This window comes from Nycticebus coucang, chromosome 1 (assembly GCF_027406575.1).
Source record: "Nycticebus coucang isolate mNycCou1 chromosome 1, mNycCou1.pri, whole genome shotgun sequence".
NCBI lineage: Eukaryota > Metazoa > Chordata > Mammalia > Primates > Lorisidae > Nycticebus > Nycticebus coucang.
This window is the reverse complement of record NC_069780.1, coordinates 192,867,301-192,883,717: the sequence shown is the minus strand read 5'-3', so window position 1 is coordinate 192,883,717 and position 16,417 is coordinate 192,867,301.

Genomic DNA, 16,417 nt, shown 5'->3' with positions numbered 1-16,417 from the left:
CTCGGAGATCCTCTTCCCAGGCCGGGAAGGCCGCCCTCTCCCACCAGTGCATTAAAGACTGGCTCTCCCTGTGGTAGGGCTAAGGCACCAGCGCTGCGCTTCTTACACAAGGCGAGGTCTGCCTCTCTGATCAGGAGTAAGTCCTTAGGGCTCATTCAGGATTCACTCAAGGCAGAAATCAGACATTGGCATGAATTTTTAAAATACATTTCATAATATCTACTCACTTAACATCTTCCCTGAAGCAATTCACATGTACGTGTGTCTGCACACATGATGTGCAGGGCCTGGGCTTTGCTGCCTGTCGTGTGCTGAGCACAGAGCTGGTGCTACCATGTGTATAAGGCATGGCTTAGCCCTATTTTTGTGGGACATAGACTTTAAACAAAGGAATCAACATGTAGTCAAGTCATTAGACCCCAACAAACATACAGTTTGCTGGGGAAGTCAGGGGCACTGCTGTCAAAACATCTCCTGCACTCACATTGTCAGTCTCCCAAAGGTTGCTTCTGTTAGTCTTCAGATGTCTGTTTCTTCCTTGCAGAATACTGCTGTTTTCTTTTCTTTTCCTTGTTTTTTTTTTGAGATGGAGTCGTACTATGTCACCCTCAGTAGAGTACTATGGCATCACAGCTCACAGCAACCTCAAACTCTTGGGCTCAAGAGATCCTCTTGCCTCAGCCTGAGGCTACTTTGTTGGGCCCAGTGGCTCACGCCTATAGTCCTAGCACTCTGGGAGTTCTAGGTGGGTGGATTGCCTGAGCTCACAAGTAGTTGGACTACAGGTGCCTGCCACAACGCCCGGCTATTTTTTCTATTCTTTTTAGTAGAGATGTGGGTCTCACTCTTACTCAGGCACTCCACCTGTCTCAGCCTCCCCGAGTTTTAGGATGACAGGTGTGAGCCCCCCGGCCTGGCCTGTTTTCTTTTTCATATGGAGGGTATTTCTACAAGACCAGTCTTCTCCTAGATTTATGAGTGAGATTTAAAAAAGCATAATGCAGGGCGGCGCCTGTGGCTCAGTCGGTAAGGCGCCGGCCCCATATACCGAGGGTGGCAGGTTCAAACCCGGCCCCGGACAAACTGCAACCAAAAAATAGCCGGGCGTTGTGGCGGGCGCCTGTAGTCCCAGCTACTTGGGAGGCTGAGACAAGAGAATCACTTAAGCCCAGGAGTTGGAGGTTGCTGTGAGCTGTACTCTATGAAGGGCCATAAAGTGAGACTCTGTCTCTACAAAAAAAAAAAAAAAGCATAATGCAAAGTTTACCGTAACTGAGAAGCTGCACAGTCGTCTGCTATTCATGTGTATTCTCCCCAAAGTTGAAAATGAACAAATAAAGCAAAGAAAATAAACCAAAACCCTCCCTTTTGGTCGCACTCAAGTAATGTCCCACTATGTCTTGTCACATTTTTTTTTTCGTCCTTCAGGAAGGTATCTTTGGATGTCCTGATCCTTCCACATTTTCAAGTGTTTTTCCCTTTATAACATATTAGCACAGGTAAGAATGTCACGCTTTCACCAGCAAACTGAAAGGCTGGCCGCTCACAGAAGCCCATTCTTCATTTAATTATTCCCAGATATTTCCATGGGTTGCTATAATGATGAGCCTTTCAGGTACCTGAAAGTCCTCTCAGAACTAGTTTCACCATCTGCCTCCCAATATGGGCTTCTGGGTCCTCTTTCAGAGACAACTTTTATTTTCCTCGTATTCATATTATTCATTATAATGCCACATTCTAGCCCTAACGACTCTTCAAAAGAGCAAATGTGACATCTGTGTACCACCTAACTAGAAACAAATTGATAAACTTCTGAAACACTCTTTGAAAATGGAAGCAGTACAGCCGACTTTCCAGAGCTGTTTCTGTGTCTCATCCTGGTACCCTAGAAACTGCTGTCAAGCTCCATTCTAGTCCATGCACAGCCTGACAGTTCTAAGGGGAAAGTATATCCTAATTCTTCCAAATAAATTAGATTCCAGCCGTTTTAAAACGAAAGCACAGCCTGTGCCGAAGTCATAAACAGGCCCTATTGAATGAAATATCAGCAGAGGTTCCACTGCCGTCTCCAGCCAGGCTCAGAAGGAAAGACAGCGGCCCCGTGACCATAGCTCTGTAGTCCAGTAATGCCAAATAATCAGCAGCTAAGCGAGTGCGAATGCAGATGCTGTCCACCCAGAGTGCAGCACATTGTCTACAAAAAAAGAGAAAGAAGAAAAAGAGGGAGCGAGGAAGGAGAGGAGGGTGGAGAGAGCAAAGGTGGTGGAGCAATAAAGCATAATTTAAATTCAGACTGAAGACTTAGCCTAAGACCTCGTGGTATCTCAGGTACTCATTTGGGCATGTTATCCAATTACACTGTTTTCCGATGAACGTACGTAAATTGTTAGTCTTTCTTAATGCTTAGATTTTAGTTTCCATAGGCATACATAGATTCCAGGAATTAGGACATGTGGATAGAAAAATAGGAATAAAACAGAAATTTCTTAATAAGCTTAAAGAATATGTGTTTGATAAACATTAAATTTGCCAGGCACAGCGGCTCACGCCTATAATCCTAGCACTCTAGGAGTTCTAGGCCAATAGATTGTCTGAGCTCACAGGTTCCAGACCAGCCTGAGCCAGAGAGAGACTTCCTCTCTAGAAGTAGCCGGGCATTGTGGTGGGCACCTGTAGTCCCAGCTACTTGGAGGCTGAAACAAGAAAATCGCTGGAGCCTAAGAGGTTGAGGTTTCTGTGAACAGTGACACCCACAGCACTCTATCAAAGGCAACAAAGTGAGACCCTGTCTCAAAACAAACAAACAAACAAACAAAAACATTAAATTAGATTTAGCTTAAAAAAGATAAGTAATAATATGAGAGAAACAGCCCCCTTTCTAAATATTTATACAAAGCCCATAGGAAGAATTATATTTCAAATAGTATAAACATAAGCTTTCTTTATAAAAAAAATTCTCAATAAATATTATTAAGGTCAGTGAGAGTTTGGTGATTTCATTTTAATAATTTAATCATCAGTGATTATTTTCCATATCAGGCCAATGGAGTATTTTTTAACACAAAAACAAAACTTAAATCTCAAAGTGCATTTGAATCTACTCATTAGCTTATCCCAAGGGTAACATATTTTGGCAGTAAGAAAAAAATTAATATATTTTAATTAAAAATATTTAAGCATAATAAAAGTCGTGCTTAAAATCACATACTTAGGATTGTGTTGTCATAAAGGACTCCTAACTATAAGGTTTTATAATTGAGTATAATAAAGAATTTATTGGCTTCATATCACTTTTGACAAACAGTACCATGCTAATATTCAGGGACATTGAGAAGAGTGAAACCAATAACATTTGAGGTAACAAGGAAAATTTCCTAAAATACTTCTTGAAGTTTTTTTGTTCCTCAATACATGGGAACAAAAAAGGGAAAAGTGAGGCAAAAAAGAACCAATTCTGGAAACACAGAGACATGTGGACGTTTCATCCTTCCTTTCTCATGCTGACATATTTTGTTCTAATCTCAAACATAGAAACACATTCTGCTTCTTAAATAAGGAAGAGCAGAACTAATAAAATAGTGTAGTAAAAAAATCCATAAACTAATTCTATAAAAGCAATGAAAATATTAATGAAATTATCAAATCATTTTTTTTCAGAAATTTAGAAATCAACCAAAGGCTTACAACGGCCTGAAGAATATTTGCTCAAGAAAAACTACTGGCTGTGACGACAGCTGAGTTAATGGTGTTTTAACTCAGTTTATTCCCGTGCACTCCTCAACTCCGTGGTACCTTAAAAACCAACAACATTACAGTCACCAGTGTGTGAAGACAGGAGTTCTTCAAGATGAGCCAAATCCATAACATTTTCAGAATCTGAACTGTTTTTCAGATCCCTGAAAAAACTCCATTTGCAGGTGTTTCATCGTGGAACCTGGCCCTGAGATCCCAGAGAGAAGCCCTATCCCAAGGCGTTGTGAAAATAATCAACTAAAATTGTTTAACACTGCAGCTGCCTGAGACTGCCATACCAGGAGGAGAAACAACAGGCCATCCAAAAGTTACAAATAAAATAGAGGGACTGTGATGTGCAGAGGGTCTTCGAAAAGCTCCAACATATTGTTGGAGTCCTAGGAAGTCACACACCTGTGCAGGGCTGCGTGGGCACCCCCGAATGACCCGGAGAGCCAGTCACTGCAGCTGACCCTGGGTCCCTGTGAATGCCCCTAAATGACCTGGAGGGCCCTGTCACTGCAGCTGACCCTGGGCTGCATGAGCGCCCCTGAATGACCTGGAGGGCCAGTCACTACAGCTGACCTTGGGCTGTGTGAGTGCCCCTGAATGACATGGAGGACCAGTCACTACAGCTGACCCTGGGTCCCTGTGAATGCCCCTGAATGACCTGGAGGGCCAGTCACTACAGCTGACCCTGGGCTGCGTGAGTGCCCCTGAAAGACCTGGAGGGCCAGTCACTGCAGCTGACCCTGGGTCCCTGTGAATGCCCCCAAATGACCTGGAGGGCCCTGTCAGTGAAGCTGACCCTGGGCTGAGTGAGCGCCCCGAAAGACCTGCAAGAGCCCTGTCATTGCAGCTGACCCTGGATCCCTGTGAACGCAGTACGTGAAGGCTCAGTTGGAGTGTAAGTGCCTGTGAGATGAGGGTGTGCCCAACCCACACACAGGAGGCCTTGGAAAAGTGTGGAAGATTCACTGGTTCAAGGCATCCAGGGAAACCTCTAACTCATCATGAGCTTACAGCTAAATTAATCGCAATCCAGCAGCGTGTGGGACTCCACCAAGCTCAGCCACACGTGAAAGGAGAGCACACAGAGAAAGTCGAGAGAGGAGAGTGGAAAGAACGTTTCAACCCAAAAATGTCTGAAAACTTTGTAAATGTGGTGAAAAATATGATGGTATTAATCTACACATCCAAGATCCTCAGCAAACCCCATTAAAAAAACTCAAAGAGATTTAAATCTAAACCTATCACAGTTTTATTCATAGAAAATAGGCTCATTTATGTAAAAAATGAGGCTCAAGTATTAAAAAATATCTGATGTGATCTACAAAAAAGGTACTAAAGCTATGAATTCAATTCATTAAAGTAGACTGATATGTAAATATATTACAATTTCATTTTTTATAATAGCAACAAACAATCACTAATTTAATTAGAAATTACTACATACAACAGCAGAAGCACCTTTACGTATGATTTACTGATGGACAGATGTGCAAGATTTATTCACTTAAACAAAACATTGATGAGAAGAATTAAAGAGAATTTAAACAAACAGGGATATGTAATAGTGCTAAATTGTAAATTTTCCCCATATTGATCTATACATGTATTTAATAAAATCTTACATTTTTTTTGTAGAAATTGCTAATCCTGAAATTCACATAGAAATGTCAGTGACTTGGTTGCAGCAACAGTAAGAAATTTATATAAAGGCACAATATTCACAATATAAAGTGTTTAAAATTAGGCAAAGAGATCAATACACCAGAAAAGAAACTTCATAAATAACCATAAAATCTATATTGCTAATTGGTATCTGACGCAGGGCCTAAGGTAGTACAGTGAGGGGAACGGCCTTCCTAACTCGTGCTGGGATGATGGACCACTCACTTGTTCACGTAACCCACACAGACTACAGTCCACACCTTGTACCATATACGAAACTAACTCCAGGTTGACCATCTACCTAAATGTAAAAATCTAAAACCTTAAAAACCTTCAGCAGAGACTATAGGACAAATGCTCTGTGACCCTGGGTTTGGCAAAGATTTATCATTTACAATACCAAAAATGCAATCTGTGAAAATAAATCTATAGATTGGACTTTATAAAAATTGAAAATGTCTGCTCTTAGTAAGAAACTAAGAGAAGGAAAAGAGAGAGCACAGACGTGAAGACCGTATTTTCAAATGGTGTATCTGATAAAGAATTTCTATCCACAACAAACGAAGAACTTACAAAACCCAAAATTAAAAAACTTGGTTGAAAATGGGTAAATGATTTAATCATTTCATCAGCAAAGACAAATGGCTAGCACGTAAGAACCTAGAAAATCTCCAGCATCGTTAGTCACTGTGGCATGGCAAATTAAAACCGCAGTGAGATACCATTACACACACGTTAGAATAGCTCAAACTGAAAACACTAAGCATGTCAACATTTGGCAGGGATGTGGAAGAACCGAAACATTTGAGAAACATTTGACCCTAGAGGACAATTTGGAAATTTGCTGTGAAGTTGAACATATACCCAACATAGGAACAAGCATTGGCGTTCCTAGATATTTATCTGTAAGGACATAAAAGAAGCATATGCGTAGGTCACGACCTCTATGTGAATGCCCATAGTCGCTTTCATTATAACAAGCAAAAATCAAAAACAACTAGAAACCAGTCAAATCTACACCTTGACAATGCACAGGTGAACAGCCTCCATACAGCCACATGTGGAATTCCGCCCGACGCTACAGCAATAACGTTCCACCGGTACAAGTCCCCACGTGAGTGAATCTCGCAAGAAAAAGGCAGAGGGAAAGAAGTAAGAGAAACATGTGAGGACACAGCACGACCCTCTCTCCACTGACAGGAATTCCAGGAGCACAGACCCTGCAGACTGACGCGAGGGCAGCAGGAGGGCCGAGGCGGGGGTGGCTGGAGAGGAGCTGAGCGCGAGAGACCAGCAAAGGGCACAGGACTGCTCTGAACATGAGGGACAAGTGCAGAGCACTGACGGCGGTGACCCTGCACACATCCAGATGAGCTCATCAAGATGCACACTGTGTGTTGTGAAGTTTACTATATGTCAAGTAGCTCAATAAAGCCCTTTTATAAAAAAAAGAATAAAGGGAAGGTAAAACTATCTTTCGAGCACCTTTAGGTGCATTAACCTCAATATTTCACCTGCTTGCTACAAGATCATGAAGCAGGCATCGCTCTTTGCATTTTTCAGGTGAGTAAAATGTAGAAAGAAAAAGCTTGAGATACTCTATAGAGATATGGGAAGAGATTTATTTGTATCATGTTTATACAAATTATGTATTATGAAAAGTACATATGTGCAATTAATTATATCACCTCCCCAGTGAAAAACGACCAATTCTTATGCACTATTTAACTTTAAATCCTGAAAATGTGTACTTAAAAGTTAATGAAGAAAATGTAAAAAATTAAAAATCCCTCCTGTACTTCCCAGAAAAAAATATTCCCTACATTTTGGGAGAGAAAAGAGAATGAGAGAAATGTGAAAAAAAAAAAAAATATATATATATATATAGGATTGGAGTACTGAGAAAGTGGTGTCTATTTCCAGTTGTAGAATGGAAATAAATCCTGCAGAGCGTGGGACTCCCAGTAATAGGTTTGCCACTGGTTACTAATTCACTTCCCCCACCCCACTGTGCTGTGGTAACTGCCGTGTTCTTTATGGGATGATGTCCCCAAATCGGTTTTAGTTTTTGCTTCTTCACACCTATACTTCTGTGACGACCTAGTGGCCACTTAAACTATGTGTGTGAGCTGGATGAACTCATTTTAAAACTGGTTTCCAATTCACAGTGAACTTAATGGCCCTTGGTGGCCACGGGCTTTTAAAATTATTTTATAACTGTTTGAGATCTACAAAGACTTGGATTTTCTAACCCATTAAGTCCAATTTTTGTCTTTGTCTTCTTTTTTTTTGCTATATTTTCTCTTATACTCGCAGCTGGTCAATTATCACCCTAAGCACTGGTTTGCAGCACATGCCCTGGAGCTGCCAACCCCACCCCCATCCACCGTTTGTGTAATGAGGGCCAATACATTCCAGCTGATAGTAACCAAGTGCTCTCTGCATCCACCTTTACCCTCGGAAATCCATTTTTCACACAGCACTCAGACTGGCCCTTGCCGATGGTGGCCGTATGATGGCCTTCCCCTGTGTAAAGCTCCACAGCTGCCCCGTGTGCCTAGTATGGACCAAGTCCCGGCAGGTGCCTGCAGCCCCGCCACCCTCCGGCCTCCCCGCGGGTGCTGAGTCCTCTGGGTCTCTGAGTCTTCGCCCTGCTGTACCTTCCGCCTAGGCGGATATAAATAAGGTTCATAACTCATTTTTTCCATGTATCAGCATACCAAACCATCATATTGTAACCCGCAAGTAAGCAGTTATGATTTAATGAAAAATTAAATTTTTTTAATTAAACTTTTTAATTTAATTTTTCATTAAATCGTAACTGCTTACATTTGCGGGTTACAATATGATGGCTTGATATGCAATGAAATGCTTAAATGCGATTTATATAACCATCACCTCACTTACTTATTTTTTGAGGTAAGACATCTATAAAATAAATGCACAAGGCAAAGGCATATTTCAAAATAACTGACAGTGAATTATGAAGGACCACCCTCTTCCCTGCCCCACAGGGACATTCCCCTGTGCTCTTGAAGCTGTCTTATGCTTTGCCAAAGCATGTTTTAGCCCGTGATATGTACAGTTTGGGCCTTTTCTGTTCATGGGTTTGTCATCAATAAATTCAACAAAAAATAGATCGAAAATATTCACAAAAAAGTCCAAAAAGTTTCAAATTGCAAACCTTGAACACTGCATCAAATCCATGCAATACATGGTACATAGGCCTTGAATTCAGTGTTATAATTAATCTGGAGATGATTTAAAGTACACGGGCGGGTGTGCATAAGTTATTTGCAAATACTATGTCATTATAAGGGACTTATTTCGTATCCGTGGGGGTGTCTTGGAACCAAACCCGCAGATCCCAAGGGATGACTATTTCTGGTTCCTTTTTGTCTTACTCCTTTAGAACATAAGCCACCTGAAACCAGGATCTGGATCTGTTTGGTTCATGTTAAGATGAGTACCCAAAGCATAGAACAGCGGTTCTCGACCTATGGGTCACGACCCACAGGAGCTGTATTAAAGAGCCGTGTCATTAGGAAGGTTGAGAACCACTGACATAGAAGCATCTCAAAAAATTGGCCAGGTCCACTGGCTCACACCTGTAATCCCAGCACTCAGGGAGACCAAGGTGGGAGGATTGCTTGGGACCAAGATTTAAAGACCAGCCTAAGCAATAGTGAGACCTAGTCTCTTAAAAAAAATTTTTTTTTCAAAAGAATAAATAAACCTCATGTTAAGTTAATTACAGTAGAAAACTCTAGAGTTAACCACCGTACACAGAGCACCTCTTTAAATTGACCTAATTTTCATAGACCAGACATGCACCACATACACATATCGATACAGTAGGTCAAGTTCCTTACAACAACCTCTGTATGTGGACCAGTGTGTTACAGTCCCTTGGATGGTCAACTTACAGAGGTTCTGCTGTGTATGTAATTGTACTGTTTCCTCAAAGTCCAGCTGAGATTAATATCCAGCTGAGACCAAGCGCCAGAATCAGACCTTGTGGGGATTAGCTGTGTGGCACCGTTTCGCTCAGAGTCAGGCAGGGAATGAAAAGCACAGTGGAATGAAATAGTTTAAAAAGACTTTAACAAAGGGTTAGGTCGATTTCAGAGAGCTGAGGTGGTACTTTGCCTGAGGCTGATAACAACCAGACATAATATTTCTAAATTCAGGGGCTGAAGAAGCAACAGGAAGGGGCAGTTACTAAAATCCAGGTTATGGTGGAGCATCATGGGCCAAGTGTCCAGGTCTGAGGTGGACACATCAGGGACACATCTAGTCATAGAAGCACCACACTGTAAGGGAGGATGTGCTCATGGCAGACAGGGAAATTGTGCAGGAACTCCCTGAGTGACTGTGTTGATGGAGGTGATAGATGTAGATAAACTTGTGTGGATAGACATATACATAAGTAGATGCAAATATATCCATAGATAGACATCACTGTTGATAAAGTTACATGTAAACGTGTGTATGTGTTTACGACAGATTAAATACAGACCTAGATAAAAATATAGAAACCAATGATAATGTTGGTGTTAATGTAGATGTAAGTATAGGCATAGGAAGAGACAGAGTAGCTACCCCAGTGGACACGGGTAGATAACGGACGCGTGTGCCCACGTAGCTACAGGTGAGTACGCACCTGCTCGTGTAGATGTACACACTGATAACGTCAGCATCAGTGTCAACCTAGGTAAACCACAAACGCCAATGTCCATGTATGTGTTGATGTCCATATCGATGCTTTTGCTGATGTCAACATTGATATAGATAAGGGAATAAACACAGATTAGGTAGAGATGTCGATGCATGAACTGTACAGGTGTAGATGTATAAATTGGTATTTATATTGATACAAGTATAGATGTAGAAATAGGTTTGATATACAAATTGAGAGAATGTTGATATCAGTGTTGGTTTCAGTGTTTGCACTGATACAGACATAGATGTGAGCACAGCCACAGAGACAGGTGGGATGCAGAAATAAACACAAATAGACGTAGAACGTGATGCAGACTTAGATACTGATGCTGATACGTGTAGATAGAGACAGAGTTTGATTAGGTGCAGATGTTTATGTTGATATTGATGCTAGTTTCACTAGTGATATCAATATAATGCTATAGATGTAGACAAATGCATACACATAGGTTTTATGCACACATAGGTCGACGCACATGACCATTCCTCACTCTTACAGACATAGACTCTATATCAGAAAAGACGTAGATGTCGAGATTGGTATAGAGATAGGGACTCACTGTGCACTTACAACAGATATGGATGCAGATACAGGATAGGTGTAATGAGCTACATTAATGTCAGTATATAAACAGAGACATGATTAGATATTGCCACAGATGTAGGCATCAGTGTAGATGGAGAAGTGCCAAAGTAGACAGATAAAGACATTGGCACTGTTATCAGTGCTGATATTAATGTGAATGCTGATACGTAAGCCTAGACAGGGCACAGACAGATACAGGTGCAGACACGGACCCCACGTACGTCTATTGTGTGCATCAGAGAGACCTTCAGTGGGTTAGGAAAATGAGCCTCCCCTTTCAATGGTGGGTTCAGGTGCAGGGGGGAATGCTGTGGTTTACCTCCTGGGATCTTCCTTTGGGACTGACATTTGTGTGTGTTGATACTGAAAACACCAATATTTGCACGAGGATCTCATTTTCCTCCATTGTTCCTGTTCCTCTACTGTGAGTGTTGTACCTGTGCAGATAGCCATGAATTATCCAATGCTTTGCCTGCTGTCCTCTCAATAATAAACATTCTGATAGTGGAAGGGCAGCTTAGTCCTTTCTCCAGAGTCATTTCAGGAAGTTATTTATTTGTGTGAATGTGGGAAGATGATTCATCTGAAGTTGTTGGCACCCAGCGCCAAGTAAGTGCTCAGTGAGTAGCTGGGAGCATAGTTCCAGTTGCCCCTGATTTCTGACTATTGCCTTAACCTTCCTGCAGCTGCATGACCAGAGCTTGAATCCCTTAGTAAGACTGAAGAGGACAGAAACTCTCCCCGGGTCCTCAGTTCGTGACTGCAGTGTCTCTGTCTCTGCAGGACTTGCTGGGCCTTGGGTGGCCTTTGAGAGTCAAAATGAACAAACTTAGAAACTCTTGCTTATGCCTGTTTATTAATCTCCTTCCCTGGATTGCACTGAGGACTCAAGTTTGGGTTATAGACCCAAGTTAAAATGATTCCTTTAAGTGTAAAAGAGGAGATGCAATGAGGCTGGAGTTAATTGATGCATATAACCAACATGACTACGGCCCAAACTGGAGGAATCCAGGCATGAGAAGGACCCTTTACAGAGAGGAAAAGAGAGTCCCAAGCCTGGGGCCACTGTGATTCAGGCTGGTCATTACTCCAGGTACATATAGCAGGAGAGCTGATGAATGTGTGCGCACACGTGACTAAAGGCTGCAGACCCTGGGAATAGAGGTTGGGTGTTACCCTATGAGTTTCTTGAAAGCAGAAAGCATCTTTTGTCTGAAAACTCAGTGGCTCCACAAACAGACACATGAAAGAAGCATTTAGGAAGGGGACTGGCTGGAAGTTTGACATGCGGAGAGGCCACAGGCTCCTGGGCCATTCACCCCGCAAATATCAATACTTGAAAATCTCAAGAACTTATGAAAACAACAATATTGTTGTTAATAATGATACTGCTCTCAAAATGTCTCTGCCTTGAAATAAGACAAATTTTCATAAGAGACAACTTAAAAAGTCAGCAAAAGAAAGAAATGAAATGTCTACGGGAAACTATGGAAATACAATTTTATATTCAACACAACCCCTTTTAAGTGTCTCCACATTTGACATTAGTAACAGCGCCAAGGTCTGCGGCTTGCAAATTCTTTAACATTAAAATACTGCATACATCTAATTTCCCATGACATGGACTCTCCTTTGTGTGTACTAGGAGATGTCAGCTGCTGTAACAGGCTGTCCCATTATCAGCTTTTGGAGAAAGCTTCCTTTAAAACTTTTTCACACTACTTGCATTTCTATTGCAATGATAAACAACAGGGAAAGAGCCAAAATATGCATTTGTCATTTGGTAACATCCTTTACATTGCTACCCTGTTTTTGTTTTCATTCATTCTTCACTATGGTGATATTAACCAGATTACTAAATGTCTATGTCTAAAAAGTCGTCTAAGCTTTTCTGAGCACTTAGATACATGTCAATAAATTGTAAGGATAGAGGGAAAGTTATATTCCTCATTTTGATTAATCTGAAGCTATAAAACATGGATTTTTTTGTCTGAGTTGTTTAGCTGAGAACAGAAATGTAAAGATTCAGATTTTGAGAGCCCAGACACCTTGAAATGTCCAATAGTTTGTGCTATTAACCGCTGCACTTCTTCCGCGTTCTCTTTTTATTATAATACTTATTTTATATAACACTAAAATTGCCAAGAGATCGCTGTGAAATCTAGAGTTTAAAGATCTTATTAAAATCTCACAATGTAAAATAATCCTAACATTTGGATCATCAGGTCAGCACTTATTAAAGCATTTGCTAAAACAATGTTTTTGATGAAGTATATGGTAATGTCCAAACCCATTATAAAAATCAGAAGTACTTTTATAAAAGCATATGACTGTAAATAAATCCTAATCATGACCTTGGCCAAATTATACATTCCTGATAGGTTTTAGCTAAGTTAATTTGAGTGCTCAAATCCCCCACCCACATGTTAAAGACAGTTAACTAGCTAACAAGTTATGACAATCAATGAACAATCCATCTCTGTCTGAAGACGTTTTTACTAAACTGTTGTCTCAGGTCCTAATCCCAGAGCTCTTGAATCACGTGAGTCAATGAGCTGGGCTCCCTAAATAAAGAACTGCCCTTTGCCTATAAAATTAACACACTGTTGGTGAATATTTTCACTACTTACAAGAAAACAGACATGAAAACGTATGTCATTAACAAAATGTTCTACATGTATGCAGCTTTCCATAGAGTAGTTTTCATTTTAGCTGAAAATGAATTGAAGAGAAAGCTTCACTGTGTAAAGGCAAAATCACAAAAAGTCTGGTCAAAAGTGCGTGAAAATCCTAAGTGCAAATGGCTCCTTCAGGAATTCACATGCTCTCCAGAATCACGGCCCTGGTCCCAGTCTCGGGAAGCCCAGTGGAAGCATGAGGTTCCTCCTGCCCGTCCAGCTCACGCAAATACGTTCTTCACAACTTCCTTCTGTCTGCCTCTTCCCCGATCCTGGTGTGCATAGCAGATACTCTGGATTGCTTAAATTTGCGACCTCCATTCACTTAGAATGTTATCCTAGAGATGGTAATTTATTGGGGGGAGGGGAGAGAGATTATCTTGGAAAGTTCCTAACAGAGAATTAAGTTATCAGGGAGGGATTTCTGTCAGATCAGATGGTTTCAGTTCAACAATCCCCTCTCTCTCGTATAGACTCATATACATTTAAACATACACGGACAGGCACAGCCACACACACAGTAATTCGGGGTAGATTCCTAATCGGTGATCGTATGTATAATGATTCATTCATAGGTATACCATTTTTACACTATATCCAACTCAATAAAGAACATTTTATACTTTATTTTCCTATCTAATCCAAATATACAAGTATGGACCAACATTTAATACTGTTCTACGCCTTTCTGCTGTAGAATTAGCTAAATTTTCTCTTTCTCCTTTTAATGTCTTTAATATTATATTAATAACAATTTTGATTCTGCAAGTTTTTATTTTTATTTAAACAAAAATCTAATGTTTCATTACATGAATGATGTACATAAAACTGGTCAGGTATCGATCACATTAATAGAGTCTGTTGAAAAACAACCATTAAAATGGGCAATTTTATCTAACCATATTATGAAAATAGCAGGAATCTATAGATTACATTTAGAATATTGCTTTTAAAACTGAATGCATTTGTATAGAGCAACCATTAAGACTCAGCCTGATAATGAAATAGTGCTATGATCTAACATCTGTGTCTTCCCAGAATTCTTACATGAAGTTTAATCTGCAGTGCGGTAGCACTAAGAGGCAGAGACTTAGAGAGGTGACTGGGATTTGTGTTCTTATAACAGAGGTCTCCACGAGCTGTCCTGCCCCTTCTATGAGGCAGGGACTTAGAGAGGTGACTGGGATTTGTGTTCTTATAGCAGAGGTCTCCACGAGCTTCCGTGCCCCTTCTATGAGGCAGGGACTTAGAGAGGTGACTGGGATTTGTGTTCTTATAGCAGAGGTCTCCACGAGCTTCCGTGCCCCTTCTATGAGGCAGGGACTTAGAGAGGTGACTGGGATTTGTGTTCTTATAGCAGAGGTCTCCACGAGCTGTCCTGCCCCTTCTATGAGGCAGGGACTTAGAGAGGTGACTGGGATTTGTGTTCTTATAGCAGAGGTCTCCACGAGCTTCCGTGCCCCTGTCCGCATGTGTAGACATCGCGAGAATGTGCCATCCATGAAGAAGAGGATGAACCTTTGTCAGACAAGACACCGGACCTGCTAGCACATTGATGCGGCTGTCGCAGGCTGCAGAGCTGTGAGAGATGCATTTCTGTTGTTTGTTTGTGAATTACCCAGTCTAAGGCGCCTCGCTGCCACTGTCTGAACGGATGAAGACAAGTGGTTTCTTACAGAATCAGAAGAAGGTGCTTCCAATTACAAATAAGAAATGGAGGTAACCTACTGTAATTAGTGGGTACACTCAGATAAAATGGACGGGCAACAGAGGCATAAATATAAACAATCGGGCTGCCATCTGAACTGAAGTTTGAGATTTATGACAGTGCTATCTGAGGTATAATACCTTTCTAATTTATTTCCTCATTTTGTGCAGCAGGACCAGTTAGAAAAAGGTGACAAGATCCAGCTTAACTTTCATTTGACTAGTTCAGTTACTAAAGCAGGAAAACCCCAAATGCAGGCTTGGAAATGTTGCTTATTAGTAACATTGCTAATGTTTCTTCGGGACCACAACCCTGGGAAACTTTAAAAATTATGAAATAATAACAGCATTTAGGAAAATATGTCATGATAATAAGAAAATCTCCAAATACTATGATATACTCACTTAAAGAAATTTTTCTTACAATTTTCTGAAAGAATTTTAGATTGATTTGAAGGCTTATTTATTTCTATACCAATTACTCACAATATGCCAGATTGGCTCTTTGGTTGGCTGACCCCACAGACGTAGATTTATTTCTGTGAAATGATGGCTTCCAGAGATGACACACGTCCCCTGACCAGCCCAGCAGAGCCAGTGCCGTCATGGTTCCTCACGATAATGTCCCCGCACACTGTTCACCGCCTTGTCACCGGTAGACACCTCAATGCTGCCCCCAATTTAGGAATTGGACACAAATGCACCTTTCTGTTTATCATTCTAAAGTTATTTTTGTTATTTTTTTATATCCCCCAATAAAATAGTACATTGAAAAGTTATGTTAGTACAGAAAACAGACAAAAAGTGAAGCGAAAGATGAGAGAATGCATTTCAGTTTCCACGTCCCTGACCGCGTGTTCGCTAGGGACCGTTCTTACCACCAGCTCTGCAGTCTCCTCTCCTCACGCCTCCCTGCCCACAACCCAGGGCTCGCTCCTCCCTCACCTGGGTACTGACTCCAACCTCCCATGAGCTCAGCTCTTCCATTCTCTCTTAACACACTTTACTGCTTTGTATGAATTTGATCTCTGCTCTCTGCTTTCCCCTCTTACATTTTAATTTTCTGAGGATAAGGACTCCTGTCTCTCTCCCCAGGGCCCATCACAGTGTCTGGAACACAAGAGCTACCCCATAGCTCCATAGATGAAAGCTCTTTTTGTGAATTACTAGTCTTTAAAACCTAGCGTTGGGATGACAGTTATAAACAGCTGCAACATACATAAATCTAAAATTCAGGCAGAGGCATGTGGGAATTAGCACCTTAGTTCTTGTTATTGTTGTTGTTCACATAATAAGAACAGAAATGGTAAAGACTGTT